The sequence below is a fragment of the Amblyomma maculatum genome, chromosome 8 (assembly GCF_055883805.1).
Source record: "Amblyomma maculatum isolate TAMU_Amacu chromosome 8, ASM5588380v1, whole genome shotgun sequence".
Taxonomy (NCBI): Eukaryota; Metazoa; Arthropoda; class Arachnida; order Ixodida; family Ixodidae; genus Amblyomma; species Amblyomma maculatum.
Genome location: NC_139351.1, coordinates 114509358 through 114529093, shown reverse-complemented (window position 1 = coordinate 114529093; position 19736 = coordinate 114509358). Strand labels below are relative to the sequence as shown.

Genomic DNA, 19736 nt, shown 5'->3' with positions numbered 1-19736 from the left:
TGGGGGGGGGGGGGGGGGGGGAGGGGGGTGCAATCACGTACGGGTTGTTATGGCTTTGATCGGTTTCAGCGAGTAAGGAGTGGAGGTGAGGACTGTCACTGAATTCGATATTAGGCACACACACTTGCGCCGTTCCAAATCGTCGCCATCCCCCTAATGCTATGCTTCGATGGTGGAGTACGCGCTCTGGGAGCGTGTGAATGAAGATAAGGCCTCTTTAGCCTCCGCTGTGTATGCGGTCCCGTCGTATTTACGCTTTCCATATCTCGTCAGAGGATTGAAGTTCGCGGATGCGCTTTGTTATTAGAATACTCCTTCCAATACGTGAGTCATGGCTTGGCCTGTTCTGGATGTATTGTCTCTGTATTGGCAGTCACCCGAAAAACCTTCGGTGTGGTTTTTGGGAGCTATAGGTTTCAAGGAGCAACCGGGGATTGTAGCGTCAAAACAAAACAGCAGTTTTGCCAGTGAGCTCACGTGCGCTGACTAATATGAAAAATAAAACCGTGTGTTTTTGTTTCGTGCTCCCCCCCCCCCCCTCCCCCTCTTTTGTTGCGTACAAAATACAAAAAGACGGTACGCTTATGACTTGTATATCACCCAGCACTTTATGTCACCTGCTGGGCTGATATTATAATGCTGTAATCCTTCTTAAAGGGTTAAAGACTTGATCGAGATCACGAATGCAGCGTCGATAATCCGACTTTATTCTTGGCTCGCATAAGCGCTGTGTCACTTTTCCTCGCTTTGGGTTGGTGCTTCAATTCAAGGCGAAAAGCAAAGCCGGGTGTTCGGCACCCAATTTTCAAGATCGATCGGCCAGTTTTTCAGTGCGCGAAAGGCCAGCCGGAATCCAAGGACTTTATGCTTAGTGGGGCAACTTTAGCACCTTATCTGTTTCTATTTTGGGCAGCCATCACGTGACGCGACACAGATAGAGGCCTAGATTTAAGTGGCTCGTCCTGTTTCTCACCGTAGTCATACAATAATGGGATGTCAAGCCTAAGAAAGGCCTCCTGCACCGCCTTCCCTGTCTAGTCAGCTGCGGAGAGGATCACTGGGGCCACCGAAGATATAAAACGCCCCAATAAACTGAACGCCTAGTCGATGTAAGGGGTTTCTCGAGTCTGTAGACGCGGTAAAGGCACCGTGCATGGAAGGAGTGCCCTGTCTCGCGTCAGTACATCGCCGTGCTCGAGTGTGTGGAGCGAGCGAGTGTGGAGTGTGCTTTCCGTCATGGACCTGGTTTGGATGACTCATATTTCAGCACTAATGTGAGTGAAGGCTTCATTTTGCTGTCCAAATTTGGAATCTGCGATGGATTGGGTTTTCTACTTATTCCGTTTGGTTTTTCCACCGAACTTTGAACCTGCAAAAACAATGAAAAAAAAATTGAAAATTTTGTCCAAGTTGTTCACGAAACCCCCTTGATGGCTTCGGACGCTTGACTTATCCGGTCTTCTTCGATGCTTCATTAATTTTATCCTTTCCTGCGACGAAAAGATTCAATTTTTATTATGTTTACAGAACAAACAGGGATGTTTGTTTGCTGCCTTAAAGCCTTGAGCCTTATAGACAGGCTTTGATGCGTGGTATGAGCAATGGTTTTCTTCGCGTTCAAGAGTGGCCTGAGGAGACGCGTTTCGTGCTCCGTCTAAGCGCTAGATAGCGCATTGATCGGTGTAATTGATTGTTCCTTCTTTTATGCTGAGATTAATGATGTGCTGTTTCGTTATTGGATGATCCAGGGGATGGCAGAGAAGAAAGATTATTCCTTTGCCAGGCACACTCAGCCTTTAGTTGCCCTGGCCAACGGCAGTCATACCACTGCCTTGCGGAGTTCATAGGCAAACCATACACCTCTGTGAGGGTGTATAGACCCTACTATGGCACCAAAATGTGGACTCCGTCCTGTTCTGTTCGCTTCCCGGCCCGCCATCATTGCCTGCTTGTCAGCTTATTGAGTCGAAGCACTGCGGCCAGTACCGACAAGAATTGCATATAATGCGGCATCCGCATGCGTGTATATCATAATCCACAGTTGCAGTGCACGTTAAAGAACTCCAGGTGGTCGAAATTTCCGGAGTCCTCCACTACGGCGTCTCTCATAGCCTGAGTTGCTTTGGGACGTTAAACCCCACAAACCAACCAACCAACCTTTTTTTTTTTATTCATTCGTTCTTGAAAAAACATGTCGCTCCTGTTGCCGAAACGTGCTTCGAGATCGTGCGATACATTGTAGTGCTGTTACCAGTGTTGTTATCTAGTTACATCTTTGTAAGTCGCGTTTCAGAAATAATTTTGCAAGATAGGTGCCTTGTTTATAGCTTCAGTGGTCCCTATAAGTGGCTTGAAGTGCAGATATATATACATATTTTTACTGTAATATGAGACTTGGGCATTGGCGCACACAATAGAAAGAATAGTGAAATGTGACTGAACAAACCATCATGCAGCCGAGCGGCGACAAAATTGTCTTGCAATTGTCTTGCCCGCACACTCAGTCTCGAGGTGCACCCAACATAAGTTGCACCCGAAGTGTAAATGCAACCGATAGGTCAACGGACTTCACAAATGTCTACAGACTCCATTTTCATAAACAGGGGCCAATAGGGGCAACTGGTCATTCAGCACGCGCTCTACTTCACGTCATGATTAATTTTTTCTTGAGGAATGATTAGCTCGAAGCTTTTTTCACTCTCAGTTACACCACTGCCACAAACATCCTACAACAGGCAGTCGTTCAGCGCCTTCTAATGGCAGCTAGGTAAAGCAAACTCGTGCTGCGAACGGTGTAAACGTCGTCTTCCGTGTCGAAACCGCTGGGAAAATACAGTTGCAGGCTTCGTAATAAGCCAGCGTTCTCTTGACGCGTCTCCTATCGTGCGGTCATCGGCAGCTGCACCGCACGTTGCGTCGCTGTACACGCCACGCTTTTACGTGTCCGGAGAAGGTATTGCGCGTCAGGCACACCTTCTGTATTGCTTCCAACCCTTCCTTCCTTTTGTGCGTGAGACAGCCAGGTTTTTACTCTACCTCCTCCTCCCGGTGACTAGCACGGCGGATCCATCCGCGGACAAATATTTTCTTCCCCATATCGCCATCTCGTCGATCCTGAGATTCTTTTCATCGTGCTGTCACCGTACGTTACCGCTAAGCCGGTATGCGATACGGAAACACGTGGAGTACGCAGTGCTGCGACCTTTTAAGTATCTGTATTTCCCCAGCGAAAAAGAAACGGATTCCAAACAAGTCAGTTGTTTATTTCGGCTTCAAACATTTGGAGGATGTCTCGCTGACCGATGTGCGGGATACGCGGATGCGGCGTGCTCGAGTCGGTCCCTTCGCGAACAAGCATCGTCGTGGCCGGCATATCCCTGGAGAGAAGACGTATGCATTGCCACTAGATATTCGCTCATTCAATGCTTCCGAGTTTGCGCAATGCAGTGCTCCTTTTTGCCCGGATGTTCTTCGGATGGATTACTGTTGTGACTGCATTCCTGTGAGTGAAGGCTTGATTTTCTCGGCCGTGCGGACGGCGTTCGTTTTCAGTCGGTGCTTACCGCAGTGCTAGATTATGTAGTACCGAGTGAAGTAGCGGCTCAGAGGGCGTGCGTCAGTGCATTTCCGGGTGTAACGATAACCACGTTGTTAGCGCTAAAGTTTCGCACAGCTGGCGTGTGGGCCGCATTATGTACCTTATTGCGTTTATGTGCGTAGTCTCCTCTCACAGCCAGAATTCAACAAAATATTTATTCGTTTGCGGTTCTGAAGAGCGAGAAGACAAGCTTTGACAGCGACACCGTGACTGTGATCAGCATACTTGACTCTAGTTAGCCTGCGCCATCTGTCGATGCAAAGGCAAAACTCGATTTCATACTAAATTCTTTCTACATCGTCTATACGAGCCGAGAATAATATAGTAGGCACACTCTTCCTCGTGTCCTCGTCTAGCATTCCGCGCAGAAATTACCTCTGAAGGTCCATTACTCTTGCAGGCAACGTTAGCTACAGGAACCTTTCGACCGCGGTGGACATCATTAACTCTGTGGTAAACATTGAGGGAATTTTGCCTTGCGTGATATAGTTGGTGTAGCGATGTTAATTATTGCGAATACTATTATTAGTGCGACAGCACAGGCAATATAAGTTTAATTCCAGATAATCCTGGCCTGAAAATGTGTACCGCGCCCGAAGTTTGGCATAGGAAAATCCGCGCTCAGGTGCCATTCCTGCACGAAATATGAATACAAACAAGCTGTCACTTCAGACAAAGCACTTATATGTATGCGTCTGAACAGAGCTGTGATTGGTGAGAACAGAGGTGCATAGAGGAGGGCGCAATCAATTTTGTCAACGGAGCGGATCCTTTGTCCTTAGTGGTCGTGTGTGTTTGCGCTCTTTCAAAGTTTTCCAAAAATGAACCAACTCGCCCAAAAAGAAGTGTTAATGGAGCGGATGAGCCGAAATATATTTCTGACTTGGGAAAAATGGTGACCGCGCTGTGCGTTCGGAAATTGTTGGGACGGCGCAGGTAAGTTTTTGATGTCACCTTTCAATCATGCATGCTTTTAACGCGATGGCGTTAAGGGGGTGCCTTAACGCTGAACTGGTATAGTTTAGACGAAATCCGGCGTGAGAGACGGTGCTGCTGTGCCGAGAGTATCCGACTGCTCGAGAGGGTCGTGACGTCACACGAAATCGAAAGGGATCAAAACATTAATTAATGTGATAAAGCGTGATTAGATGGTACCATCATGACTCCTACGTCATTATGACATGTAACAATATAAATTTACTGAAAAGAAAGTTAGGGTATTTAGACGCGAGTCAAACCTGGTACCATGGATGGGGTCGCGGGTAGGACACGCTGCCCCAAACTCATTGAGGCGTTTTTTTTTTCTTTATTACGTGAAAGACCATAACGGCTTCTTGCAACAACAACCTCTAATCATGCTTAACCAGGACGAATCACGCGAACTCGGCATGCATAGTTACGCCAGAATCGAGCAAACCCCCTTTTGACCTTTCTTTTCGCATTTTTTAGATGTTCGCTTCTCTCCTCAAGTGATCGTGACTCAGCAGTAACCAGCCGACAGGCCCATGCGTTTTATTTTTCTTTCTTTTTTCAGTCAAAACAACAATAGCGTCGGTGAGACGTCACAGTTTGTAGCTAACTTATTAAAATGTCCCCATATCCCGATCACACTGTCCACTCGGAAACCCCTGGCAGGTCTTAACGGCCGATTACAGAACTTTTACGCACCTTTGTAAAATATACTGATGCAGAGGCGTCGAGAAATGAGTGGCGCTCCCCAAGCAACTGTTTATTAAGGAGTTATAAAAATTCTCGGAGATATTTATTTTTTAACTATCGGTTCACTTCATTAGCGAACACTGCAGCCTTGGAGCCGGCATGGGCCGCTTGTTTACCGGGAGATGTCTTCTGGCTCTCAGATTTACTTAAAAAAAAAAAAAAAAAAAAAAAAAAACTTTGAGCGATATAGAGCAATCGACTTCGTGACACTGTTCATCCTCGGTTTCTGTATTTCGCGGTCGTGGTATGCTTTCGAAGCCCAGTTTGCCACGTCACACGCACGAGCACACACGCAAGCACACGCACGGCAAAACAATGTGATCTCGTCACGTGTCCTCCTTTTCCCGTTTTCCTCGATCACTTTTCGTAGGTCGTCCGTCTTAATATCAATAGTTTATTTAGTCACATCAGCTTCCGATGGTGCTATTTCTATAGTAAAACCTATGTGCCAAGCCTGTCTCGTGGCTTTAATTGTTCCGGTGCACTTCTTGCAGGGCCACCTTCGAGCTGTTCCCTACGACCAACTTTGTTCAAAAAGAGAATAACGAAAATACAAGTTGCGCTGACTGCTAGTGCGGTACCAATATTAAAACGTTAAAGGGCACAGGACCCTTTTAAAAGGCCGGAACATATTTTTTGTTTTCATTATAAATAATTTTTTGTTGCGTTGACATGACTTCCTGTGTAGTGTTGTGCTACCCAGAGTCGTCACTTCAAAAGCGGTTCTCAAAAGTCGAAAAACGTTTCTTAGTCGGGTGTGACGCAGCTCTGTCATTGTCAGTGCACTAACCGCGAAGCACTACTGAAAGCACTGTATATACAACAACGAAATGTCGTCATGATATGATGAGTACGGTGGTTTCGTCAAATTTTGTCAAGCGAACTTTCATTTTCAACTCGGATGCCAGCGAGTTTACGCATGCAAATAGTACTGCTGCTACGCTTCGTGGCGCAGTGCTTGATCGTGACTTCGGCAAGTCTTGAAAGAACATCAAAGGGCGCGCCGCTTCTAAACTCACTGGGAGAATCCGGGCTCCTTTTCTGTACTAAGGACCAATTGAGATAATTCACTGACGGGTCTGTCTTCCTTTTTCACGTATGGATGACTGACTCTCTGAGATCATAGGTATCTTAAAACCGTCCCTCACGCTACGGACATCGCGCGCAGCTATAGCGAGCGGCGTTCAAATCCAGTTTGCAGTGCATGTTGATAGCAGTGTGGGTTTGCATCAGTCGTGGCTGAGTTCTTACGGAGATACTTTTTCTTCTTTCATTTCGGTTAGCTAAAGTTAGCTAACAAAACATTCTCGTGCATTAGACTGCATTCCTATACTCATTCACTGGCTCCAAGACAACACAGATCTGATTAACATCGCACCAGATACACTTCCTCCTGCAACAGGTGTGCCACAACCTCTCCGGGATTCTTTGCAAGCAGATCCACTTCTGATTCATTTGACTTCTTCAGCATCCCTCAGGCAGCGTACACGTGCTCTCATTCCCCAGTTTAGATACCTCCTTCCCCAAATCTATCAAGGGCGGAGGATGTCTCTCTGAGACGGCTAAGAGTCGGAGTGGCCCCTACATCCGCAGTTTGACACCAGTGGCAAAGTGAGAAAGTATACCAGTTACGGACAAATGTCCTAACTGCAAAGCACCCGCTTGCGACACCACTGTCCAGTATCTATTATAAACATTCCCAGGAACTTCGCTTGTGCGCAGTTCCTAATAAGTCTCATTTTCAGTTATGACCAATGAGGAACATTTATTCTCGCAGTTTATGTGATTTTTTACACATGACTGGACTGCACACACTTTTGTATTGTAAGGGTAAATAAATATATATCTATTTCAGTACACAAATTGCTTGTCACCCCCCCCCCCCCCACCTCACCCCCGCCCTGTTCACCCCCGCCCTGTTCACTCGTACGAATAACTGATGACAGTATGGCGTATCTCATTTATGTCGAGTATTTTTGTCTGTGATCCAGTTCACAACATTTTTGGGTACACAAATTTTAGTTCATATCAACTCAAGTACATTTCGCTGGACTTTTAACGCACTTCGTCCTAACGTAACCTCACGTCTGTACGATTATACTGCGATATCAACTGATAAGTCAGGGTTGTTTAACCTTTATGAATTCTTGAAAAGGATGACGGCAATATGCGTGAGCGCTGTCCAGTCATATTCACCCATAAATTCGCAGCTAAGTTGTTGCTTTAAAACATATCGTTTTCATCAACCTTCCATAAATTGTTTACCGCTGCTTCGCCGATATATTTTTTTCTTTGTGCAAACTTCCATCGCGAACCAAAGGAAAAATTTACTTTGTATTTTAGATGAAGGCAGGCACGGCATTATTTTGCTCTGAAACTCCTGCTACTCGCACAGTTCAGCAGTCGTGTGTCTCTCGAGATTGTGCACTGCTGAGATAGTGGCAATCTGGGAAGTGTCCATGCTTAGCCGCCCGTCTAAAATAGACGGGACAACGGCATGCTTCTAGACTCAGTATCCTCGTATAAATACCTCGGTGTTCACATTACTAGCAACCTTACCTGGACTGTTCATGTTACCCATGTTATTAGCAACGCCAACAAAACACTTGGATATCTTCGTCGTAACTTTCGCAAAGCACCTTCTTCTCTTAAACTTCTACTTTACAAGACACTCGTATTACCTAAACTAGAGTATGCAGCATCAATATGGAATCCTTACCAGCAAAACTTGACGCACTCACTGGAAATGACCCAAAACATTTCTGTACGGTTTATCCTCTCTAACTATAACAGAACAGCAAGCGTATCCAGCATGGAAGCCAGCCTTGGTCTGTCACCTCTCGCGTCTCGTCGCAAAACACTTCGTCTTCGTCTTTTTCATAAAATTTTTCACCATTCTCACCTGCGCGAAGAACTTATTTCGCCCCCACAGTACGTTTCGGCCCGGATGGATCACGTCCACAAAGTTGGAGTACCGTTAGAACAAAAACCTACTTTCATTCTTTTTTACCGCGTACATCCGACGAGCTGAATCACCTTCCCGCATCACTGGCACTAACCAATGACCACCGTTTATTTCAAGAATGCCTCAGCTAAAAAATGTATAACCAGCAACATTTTGTAAACCTATGCTCATATTGTTATGTTTCGCTTTTTATTACACACTATAACCACTCCCCTCTGTAATGCCGTATGGCCCTGAGGGTATTTTAAATAAATGAATAAATAAACTAGGTAGCGCACTTGATTTAATCCTGTGACCACAGCTTATCACGCATTGAAAAACGTTACGCCCATACAACGACCTCGAAAGAAGCGTATCACATTCACTGCGTACGAATTGCTTTCCACAGCTCGCGTCATCATTCAGGCGCCATGTGGGGCCCACCAACGCGCTATGCCGATATCTGCTCTGCCGCAGTCACCACAGGTGGCTGCGTACATGAATACAATACTCCATTTATGTAGATAAAATCAATCCCTGGACCCTGCGTAAGGCGCTAGAGATATCTGAGCCGCTTAAGCATCCGCTAACAGGCCATCAAAGTACGGCCTCGCCGCTCCATTTAAACCCGCCGTCTTCCATTCAGTTACGTAACGGGCCGCTCCCACGAGATGGATTACCACGCGGGCGCCCATTAATCTTCGGCGTACGCTAATGGTGGAGCGTCGGAATTCCACCCGTCGTCTCTAACCAGGACGTCGAAGATGGAAAGGCCACCGATGGCTTGGCGCTCAATGATCTCGATGATGCTGATAGTGATGGTGGTGTCCCACCGCCATTTCCCGCTCGTTAATCACACTCAGCACTTGCTTCCCTCACCGGTCACCTCAGACACGCACACACACGCGTGCCTTGGCAAGATTGCATCGAACGCCAAGCATTGAGAGGTATATGCCAGGTGTTAGCGCTAGAGCCTGTTGGCGGAAGACGGAGACATCTCCACGGACGTCAGCGACCCGCGGCAGCACGGCGGCATCTCGTACCAGGCATGACCTTGCACGAGTGTGGCTACTGCTGCTTCTGCTGCCCGCGCTCTTGCTGCTGCCAGGGCACGTAACGGATCGCAGGAGAGCGGGGTGTGACGTCACAGCGGCGACTGATCTGGATCCGCAAGCTGACGCCATCCGAGCGTATTGCGTCGGCTTACTACGCGCGACTCGGATGCCTTTCTTGCCCGCTGTTCACGTGGATACCAATGAAGCTCATGGAGTCGGCGTGAGAGGAGACGTGGTTGGATTCCGAGACTTTGGGCGGTCCCGTGTAACTTTAGCGGCTTCCCAAAGGGTACCGTATGGTATATGCTATCGGAGCATGCCGCACGGCGTTTCGCGTACTGCGTTTGCAGTGTGATTGCTGCAGACGTTAGATGTTTATCGCTACAGCGTCGGCAGCATGAATGGAATGCATGGCGATGCTAGACGCCTGACCAGAACATTGTTCAAAGCAACGCAAGTCGTGAAGGCGACCACAGGTGCCTTCCTAACGGCTTGCGATCACAATGCTCGTGGTTCTTTAAGAACGTATCTTCAACTATTAAGATCGCCTTGTCCGTGCATTCATGCTGAGCAAGGCAATTGGTTTAACTCTATGCGGTCTACCGCGTTGCGTTCGTTTTGTGTTCTTAAACCGAGTCGCTGGTAGTCGTCCATGATTCGCTTGGCTCATCCAAGCGAGACAGGCCTAGACAGTAAGGCGCGTCCCCCTCATCAGCACTCAAGACTACGCTCGCGTCCTTATCACTTCACGTGGACGTGTTGCAAGAACCCTTGCTACATCTAGCCTCTGGACTACGGCTGTGTCTACCATTGAATCCCACGTGTTGGGTTCCACTTGTTTTTGTCGGTGCTTTTTTGTTCCTCGTCGAGAGGCTACTGCCATCGCAAACGCCTAAAGGCAGCAGCCGATAGCGGTGCTTAAAAGGGCAGACGCAATAACTTACGTGATACATTATACTCGTGTTTACTCTTACCTTATAGAGGCCTTGAAGCCCTTATTCGGTTTTTAATGCCTCTTGAAAGCCCCGCTCGTGCACTTAACGTTTCAGTTCTCGCATTGTAAATCGCTCACGCATCTCCTATTCATGCCTGCCTACTTTCACGGTGATCTTCGGAATATCTCCACTCGCGCAACAACCCTAGTGCTACCAGCAACTAGTCCGCAACTCCTGGTCGCTTCATATAGACTGACGTAGGTTTCACTAAAGTGCATTTACTGCACTGTATATATATATATATATATATATATATATATATATATATATATATATATATATATATATATATATATATATATATATATATATATATATATATATATATATATATATATATATAAATATATATATATATATATATATATATATATATATATATATATATATATATATATATATATATATATATATATATTAAGAAAAGCGCTGGAGACGCTCGTTTGATGATGCATTGTTCCTCCCTCGTACCTTCATTCGGGTGAATAGATATGTTCCAAAAACACCTTCTTCTGCAATGCACGCAACTATTTTGATAGTACCCTGCAGTCGCTCCACAAGCAACGCTTCTTGATCACATCTGTCATCGCGCATGTGTTTGTGGCTCGTAGCCCGGCAAGCCCGGCACCGTTTGTCCCGCCATTTTACGCATAGCGCGCATAATGTCACAGCTGCCGCGAGAGCCTGCGACCCAGACGACCTCGCCTCCGAGTGGTGAAATGCTGTTGCAAGCCTCCTTCGTGTGTTGTGACTACGTTCCAAGAAAAATTATAAAAACAATGAAAAGGAAATGTACACACTCTCGAGCGCCGACGTCAGTGGTCGCTAGTTTTACAACGAGCGAAAGACGAAGCCCAGGCGTCCTGCTTAACGACATCAAGCCAGCAAGTGTCTTGTCCGGGCGCGAATGTTGCCTTGGACGACGGCAAATAGAGGGGCACGTTGTTTGCCACTTTAGTAAGGGATTCTGCATATGCTTTAAGCGCATCCATTCCCGTAGTGTCTGTGAAGGTCAGTATAGCAAAGTACTCGGCAGGAATTTCAAGTATAATTCACCTTATTTCCTTGTTTTGCTCAGAATTAGCAGCTACAATAACGTGACCCCACTAGGGGCCTGGGGTCAAGTGACGCAAGCACAGGAACTATTCGGTCATAGCATTTTAAGTACTCCCCGCGGGGAGTCAATGACCGAGTGAAAATGGTTTATTTCCTGATATGGGGAGTACAAGCTGTAGGACTGCGGCCCACGTGTCGAAACCTAGCGCCTAGATCTGGTTTTCGTGCCACCTAACTGCGGGTTTGAATTGAGCTGCTGAAGGGCATGGTTATGACCGACCGACCGACCGACCGACTGACTGACCTACCTACCTACCGAGCGAGTGAGTGAGTGAGTGAGAGAGAGATTGAGTGAGTGAGTGAGTGAGTGAGTGAGTGAGTGAGTGAGTGAGTGAGTGAGTGAGTGAGTGAGTGAGTGAGTGAGTGAGTGAGTGAGTGAGTGAGTGAGTGAGTGAGTGAGTGAGTGAGTGAGTGAGTAAGTGAGTGAGTGAGTGAGTGAGTGAGTGAGTGGGACGGAGAAAGTTGAAAGGGTGGGTGTTTAAGAGAGAGGGTGGTTGAGTTAGCTAGTTAGTGAATGAACTCTTGAATTATTAGTGATTGAGAAGACCTCATGGAGCCATATTTCAGGGCCCGCAGCTCTATTGGCTCTTGTGACCAAGAGGTTTTTGCCTTCTAGTCCTGAGCCGGCCAGCAGTACCTCGGACTGATCTTCATTTGCATTTGTTATTTGAGGATCTAGGTTGTGTGATGTTACAGGGCACGCGTTGTCCCTCACCATGAGCTTATGTCCCTCAAGGCTATGGAGTGTGTGTTGTGTAATTTATGTAAATTAACGAAAGTGTCTGTGTCTACGCAGATTGCTGGCTTGTTTAATCTTTAATTTACTAAGGTGGAAAAAAGAAGGAGAAAACGGGGGGGGGGGGGGGGGGGGGGCATTTATAGAATTTCCTCTACAGAAGTCTAATATCATAGATTCCAATAGTCTTTAGGTTCTGTACCGCAAACGTGTTGGGAGCCTAGCAGTTTGCGTATCCTCGTGCCGTTCCATCTTACGGCATTCATCGTCCTGGTACCCAAGTTATGAAGCTATGGCTTGCGCAAAAAAATTTTAGAGGCAGGATTTAGATTGTTTCACCATCTGCTATCCACGACACACCGCTGATGTCAATTTCCAAGCTGTAGCTCAGACTGTCTGTACTTGTAGAGCAAATAATAATAATAATAATAATAATAATAATAATAATAATAATAATAATAATAATAATAATAATAATAATAATAATAATAACAAACTCTCACAATGTGATCATTGCACTCCGTGAAAATAAAATGTTTAATCCTCTACAATGGGCTTCCGCATATCTTAAGAAACTCTATACTTACAGATGCTTGCCTAACAACGGTTTTCTAACTAACGTGCGTCGCAATATCAGTCATTTCTCCTCATGGAATTATCATCATCAACAGGCTTCCCATGAGATCTAAAATATTAGGAAGAATAATCTGTCTCCGACAGTAATATGCTTACAATCCGGCTCACTTGGGTAAGACACCAAAGAAACAGGAATTGCTACATGCGGGCTACTTCAACGAAGTCGTGTTCAACCTAAAGGAATCACGTCCAGCTGGACTGCGAACGTCAAGATCCACACACACATAGACCGAGATGTTTCTGCAAGAACGTTGGTGTCTGCCAAACGAGGTAAAAAGGTTAACGCTGTCATCATCCTCATCATCGTCATCCTGACTATACCCACTGCAGGGCGAAGGTCTCTCCCATATTTCTCCAATTAACCGGTTCTGTGCTAGCTGCATCCACTTTACCCCTGCGAACTTCTTAACCTCATCCGCCCACCTAACTTTCTGCCACCCCCTGCTACGCTTTCCTTCCCTTGGAATTCAGTTTGTTACCCTAAGCGACCATCGGTTATCCCTCAATTTTGTATAAATACTGACCTTAATATTTTATATTATTTACTTCAAGTCTTTGCTTTGTAAAGATTTATTAACTGTGCGCCATCACACAAATGTGAAAAATCTATTTACAGAGTTCTCAAATTCGCCGACTACTATATCTCATTGCGCGTGCAGTCTCCGCAGAAGCCATTTCATCGGTCTACTTAGTTATTTTTGAGCTTTTTAACATCTTTAGCACATCGCAGAGTAAAGCGCCCAAGTGTAGTGCGAGTTAGTTGTCGGAAGAGAAGACAGGGAATTTGGCTTTCAGGACAGAAAAGAGAATATCACCTCACTTGGCGCCGAGTCGCCGTCAGCGGTTACGCAAACGCTCTCGAGAAGGATCTTTACGGCCACTTCCGTGTGAAGCGATCGGGCGAAGCGGTCGACCAGAATCGCGCTCTCTCCCCCGTCTACTATCACGCTTTCACGCCCCAGCGACTGTTTCGGTACGCGGCGGTGTGTGCCAGCTAGCGTCCTTCCTATCTTTCAGTTTTGGCAAGTAGCCGATCGCCCCAAACGGAAGCCATATCGCAAACTGGGGGAGACCATTCTAGTGTATCACGCCCTTTGACACGCTTTTCGCATCCCCCCTTCATCTCCACAGAAGCGAATCCCAGGGACGGCTTGCTACAGTTAATCTCGGCTATAAGAAGCTGCAAACCAGCCTAGTGGAATCATAGCCGTAAAATTTAGGTGCTTGAATAAGCGCGAGCTTCTTCCCTTCTCGGGTCCATTGTTTAAGTTTTGCATGTTATGTTTAGTACTTTAGAACATTTGCATCACTAAAGGTGCAGGCGCGCACACACGCACGCACGCACGCACGCACACACGCACGAGCGCGCGCGCACTCTCTCTCTCTCTCGCCCCCTTCCGGTATGAAACGTGCACTACATTACGCAACTATTCCAGCGCCTAGGGCACCAGCGGAATCAGGATCACGAGTTCGAGGCGCCCAGTTCGCAAAGATAAAACAAAAACAAAAACTGTGATTTGTTATCGCTTCAGCTGTTGTCGTCTTGCCAAGGGCAGCTCTTTTCTTAAAACGTGGTTATATTTTCGCGAACTCTACTTTTGAGTCGCCTGCCCTAAATTCCGCAGTCATAGTCATCGTCAACTACATCACATCATCTGCAAGAGAAGGGCGCATCCAGCCGCTCTCACTTATCCTTAACCGCGAGCTCCGCAGTCTAATCTACCCATCTGACTTACTACCACCGCATCTACTTTCTCTTGCAATCCCCTCCATTACCTTAAGGGGCCACTGGTAATTTTGTATTTGCATTACATGCCCTTCCATTGCCCATTTCCTTTCCATGATTGTAGCTACGTTATCACTGGATCGCGCTTGTCTGTTCATCCGGTCTGCCCATAATGCACTTCAGTGTTGCATATTATTTACTTACAGATTACAGTTACCTGAAAGAGTGCGCAACGTCTCTTCTATGATTTTTTTTTTTTTTTCATTGAATGGGATACAGAGAAACGCTTTCAAGACTCTTGAGTATTTTGTACATTAGTTTCTCAGCGCTCGACTATATAGGCATCGAAGATGGAGTTCTGGGTATTGTAATGAGTCGCATATAATTCGAGACGGGCCGTTTCGTGCTTAATAATGAGGTTATAATGTCGACTCGGCGCAGCGACTCCGATTGTATGCGCTGCTGGAAGCTGGCATCCGCATTATTGCTCAACAGAGTAAATGAGGAGAGTCGAGCGAGGCTGTTGTCGGGGTGCTGTTACGACACCAGGATAGAGAGAGCTTCCGGTGTCCTCCTCTCAACTCTCTGGCGGGAATACAGACGGTGTTTGCACTGCTTTCTCGGTCTGCAATGAGGATCTCCTAACTGGTTTCTCTCGAATTCCTTTTTATGGCGAAGTGTCGTAATTGGAAGGCAAGTACGGGAAAGCCAGCTGGTGCTGAGAGTATTCCTCGTCATGCAATAAGCTGCTCTGAATGCAAATATAGAGCCCCAAATCTCATGTATATTGAACGCTTCCTTTATGTGCATCTAAAACAGCACAATCGTTTTTATTTTATTTCTTACTGTCTACGGAAACTAAGAAATGATTGGTGGAGTAATAGACTGGGGACTGATAAATGGCAGCTTGGGATTGAGATAGTGATAGGTTGTGGCCGGGAAGTTATAGGTGTAGTGCGAGCCTAAGACTGGGAACTTGGAAGTAATACCTGTAGAGACAGTGAAATCCTAACTTACCCTTGGAATGGTATAGAAATATCACTGCGACATTTCGCATCTACCAGGCGAAAATGTGAGTCGCTTGCATGTTCACAAGCCAAGAAGGAAATGATGAGAGAAAAAAAAAAAACTAAGCTTTATTGTAATGTTGTTCCTTTTTCTTTCCTCGTTATTTTTTTTTTTTCTTGATCATTTTCTCGGCGTTTTTCGGCGAGAATGGATAATATTTATTGTAGCTTCCTCGGGCACTTTAGTGTAGTGTACTGTTTTCAGGTGCCTCTAAGCCACTCTGGCGTCGTGCCAGTTTAGGAAACGCTTGCATTTGCTCTGACAGCATTGATGCATGCTGTTTGTCGGGTATATAAGCCAGGTTTCTGTCGAAAACCTCGACCTTGTTGGAGGAAGAGACGACACTAGGCTTCAACATTTTCATTCAAAGAACATGCTTGGACGGAGTAGAAAATCTAGTGACGCGAAGCTTGGAAGAGCTGCTTTTGTGGCTTTTCCACTGACGACCTCTTCGCAGTCGTAAAACAGGCTCCCTGCGTAAGATAAGATCGCCGGAGGCGGATTTTGCGCGCACTGCCGTGTGACGCACTTGCGAATGGCGCGGTAGGTGTGTGTTTGTGTGGGCTGTGTTGACGTGTTGGACGTCACGAAGACAGCGTGACGTAGGAAGGTGCGCCCGCCGTAACGGTGCACTGTACGTTAAGATTGTCATTGTGTTCCGTCATACCACCCATCTTGCATGCAAAACGGCACTTTGGCATGCGATCTTTGAGCACGCATGTCCTCACGAAGAAGTCGAAAGGTATTGCTGAAACAGCACGTGCAAATTCCGTTGTTTTTATTCAGAATTAACCCGCAGCGCCGGAGGCATTATTGAAGTGGGAGGGGAGGAGGGGTGGGGGCATATTTTTAGAAGCCATTCTCCGATTTACTGCGCAACACATCCGCAATAAACAATTCCAATATTTGGTATTTAATGGACGAAGCAATTAATGGAGCATTGAAACTGACTTGTTATGACAGGGAGTTCGGCTTCTCGGTTTAAACAAAAAAAAATAAATAAATATACGCACAATGTTCAAACTTACAAATGTGTTTCTTAGCGCCAAATGTCAGTGTCCATGACTAGCGCGCCACAACTGGCTGGTTACAAAGTATACGTTGGTCATTATCGACACCATGATCCGCCCTGCAACGCGTCCTGCAGAATGGGTTAACCCTGCCCTTTGCTAACTGATGTCGCCAATTTTCCACAAAATTCCAGAATGTATCTGCCTAACTTTCTGTCGCTCTCTGATATGCTTGCCTCATACGCCTACTGTGCTCGAGTAAAAATTGCATTCACTCAAAGGAGAAAACTGACAAATTATGGGAGCCAGTGGCTGGTAAGACGATGGTACTTTTGTTTTGAAGAATTTTCACGCTATCTTACACACATCTGCAAAACAGGAGGCTCCTTGCCAAACGTCGCTTGCTAAAGCATGGTGCTGTTCATTCACGGTCGTCACTTCCTTAGGACAGTTACTTGGTTAAGTAGGTCCACGTCTAACCACCGCGACGACTCATTGGCAGCTCTGTCACTGCCGTCACCGCAAAGACCATGCAGTGGCTCGCCATTTTAAAATTTTGTAAACTTTATTGTAAAATTTTGCTTGCGTTATTGTCTGATGGTTCAGTCATTAAACATCCGCACATTTTTTAAATGGAGACATCAATTATTTTCACAAGAAAATACCTGTCTCCGACCAATTTTGTGTCAATTACTGTTTAGTATGTTCTCGTGCTAAAGAAAGGTCGATATAAACACTTTTGTCTACGGAGCAATGCCATATTTTACCTATTGTTAATATATTGCATATTGGGAAGCCATGTTTTATCATTTAGTGGGAAAAGCTTTTGACACGTAGAACTATACTGGCTGGGAAAATAAACGGTCACAACATTCTGAAATAAACGTCGAAAAAGATGCGCCGAATTTTTGAAAAACAAAAAAGTTCGACCCCGTAGAGATATTCATCATTTTGCTGGATTTTCAAGGGCAGTGTCATCCGTTTCGTTGTATCCGTTGCGTCTTTGTGGGCAGTTTTGCTATCTCCGGCGCATAAAAAAAAAATACCAAGTGTGAACTTCCTGTGAGGCGTCGTAAGCAGATTTTCTCTTAGCACCTTTCCTCTCTTTTCGCTTTACGACGTGTTCGTTGATGTTTCGTTTAGCCCTAAAGGAAACGTGGGCGCAGCATAAGATAAGAGCGATTCACGCACGTTGTTTGTGCATACATTTCTTTGCGACGCAACAATATGGGGCACGATGCAGCTTGTGTAGCGAACGCCTTCAAGCAAACCAAAGTTAAAGAATCGAATTTCGATTGCCAAAGATCTTGTGTGAAACTATTATTTGGGTCGAACTTAACATAATGCCAAAACGAAGCGGGAAGAGCGCCTATAAATAAATCACAACTTATTTTTTTTTTTCTTTATGTTGACTCTAGTATAGTGTACAGTCTGCGAGCTTTATATATGCTTCTGTCGGCGAAGTTTACATTCGTAAACTGTTTGCAAAGGAATGTATCTTTGTACAATAGGAAAATGCAGCGTATTGTGCGTGTTTGCGTTTCACCTCGGCCCTTTAGTGCTCGAGAACTCGGTTCTTAAGATTGAGAGCGTACGCAGGGCCCTTCGTTGAAGTTCTAGCGCATCTACATCCTGCAGTAAAGTTTTTCTTGCGAAATTCGTCGCCGCAACTGGGCTTCCGTGCCACTTCTGTTCACCATCATCGTCATCAGCTGGACTATATCCACTACAGGACGAAGGCTTCTTCTAATATTCCTCCAATTAGCCTGGTTCTGAGCCAGCCACATCAACCTGACTAACTTTCCATTTCCACTAAGTCTCGCTGCCCTTTGCTACACGTGTATCCAATTCGTTGTCTTTATAAATACCATCGGTTATCCTGCCTTCGCATTACATATCTTCTACTGCGTTATACGTACTACGGCGTAGAGGCGATGTTCAGTGCTCCTGTAGTCTAGTCGTCGTAAGCTGAGGAAGTAATAAAGCGCTCCTAAATTTCTGAAACGCACGAAAACGTTTTAACAGACTCCTGTTTAAATATTCGACTACTGAACCCATGACTACCACGCAAAGCGAGTGATGCTGTGTCCTTACCGCCATTCGCAATCTTTGTAGGCTGATGAAACGTTAACTTTCGGGCAAATTGGTAGCCTTGCATTTTACTAACCTCGTTTACTAAACGGAATAAATATATGTTGACAGCGCCTCAACAAATACAGATTTGTGACCCCTATTAGCTAACACACGCGCTGACGATTCGAACCGTTGAAACAGCTCTCGTAATGCTGCTTCGGGATCTCGAGTGCGTAACGGAATCTCCATGCACGACGTCAACCCGGAATCCGTTTACAATGACGCAGGCCCGCTGTGGTCGTTATCTGTGTTGCGACACTATGCTCCCGCGATGGAACGCTGATAGTGCTTGACGTCACATGGCTGATCCTATAGCAAAAGGAGTCACGGTGTACATCACAAGTGTATGACGATTGGGCACAGTCGTTCTTATAGACTCAGCAATCGTGTTCCCGGCGCGCGTACGAGTGTTCGTGCATTTTTGCATACCCCCCCCCCCCCCCCCCCCCGCCCCCTTTTTTTGTTTTTGTGGGTCTGGATTAATTAGGTGCAATGTAGTTGCCTATTTCCAACCCCTCCACTATACCCTGATCTGAAACGGTCATGTTCCTAATGAAGCTTATTTCTGCCTGCTACCGAAACATCAGTAAAGCCTTACTTATTATGTTACACACGCCCACGAACGTGGACGCACACACACGCGAGCACTCACGGGCGCAAGCTTAGAAAAATAACGCAGTGGACAGCTCGGGATTAATTTCATCCACCTGTGGCTCTTTAACATTCACTGCAGTCACACAACAAATAGGAGGAAGAGGTGGGGGGGGGGGGGGGGGGGGCTGAGGTAGGGTCACCTGTTTTGGAACACAGCTGCTAGTGCCCGAATCTAACCTGTGACACTGAAGTCAACAGCGTAACGCCAAAACGCCAAAACCACTGAGCCACCGCTGCAAATGATATTAGAAGAAATAAAAGTTTAATTGTATGTCGTTGAATATTTAGATTCAATTAGCCTTTTCAACCAAAAATAACAACATATCTGCAACCATTTCAAACATAA

At 45.9% G+C, this 19736-nt stretch overlaps 1 protein-coding gene across 7 annotated transcripts in view; it reads left to right on the top strand.

The window, feature by feature from the left end:
• dnc (phosphodiesterase dunce) overlaps positions 1–19736 on the top strand; it is a 526810-nt gene that overhangs the window by 376604 nt on the left and 130470 nt on the right. The gene's annotated exons all lie outside the window — the stretch shown is intronic.